Genomic DNA, 203 nt, shown 5'->3' on the forward strand with positions numbered 1-203 from the left:
CTCGTTCTGATTGCATGAAAGTTTTTTATGCAATGAGACAATTTTTTGTTGATAATTTTAGGACATTTAATGCTACTGTGTCTTGCACTTCTGATCTGTGGGAGGGGTGTAATAAAACTGGATATTTATGTGTCACAGCGCACTATGTTGATGACGATTGGGTTTTACAAAAAAGAATAGTTGGTTTTCGTTTATGTCCATAT

This window comes from Morus notabilis, unplaced genomic scaffold (genome assembly GCF_000414095.1).
Source record: "Morus notabilis unplaced genomic scaffold, ASM41409v2 Scaffold1139, whole genome shotgun sequence".
In the NCBI taxonomy this organism is placed as follows: Eukaryota; Viridiplantae; Streptophyta; class Magnoliopsida; order Rosales; family Moraceae; genus Morus; species Morus notabilis.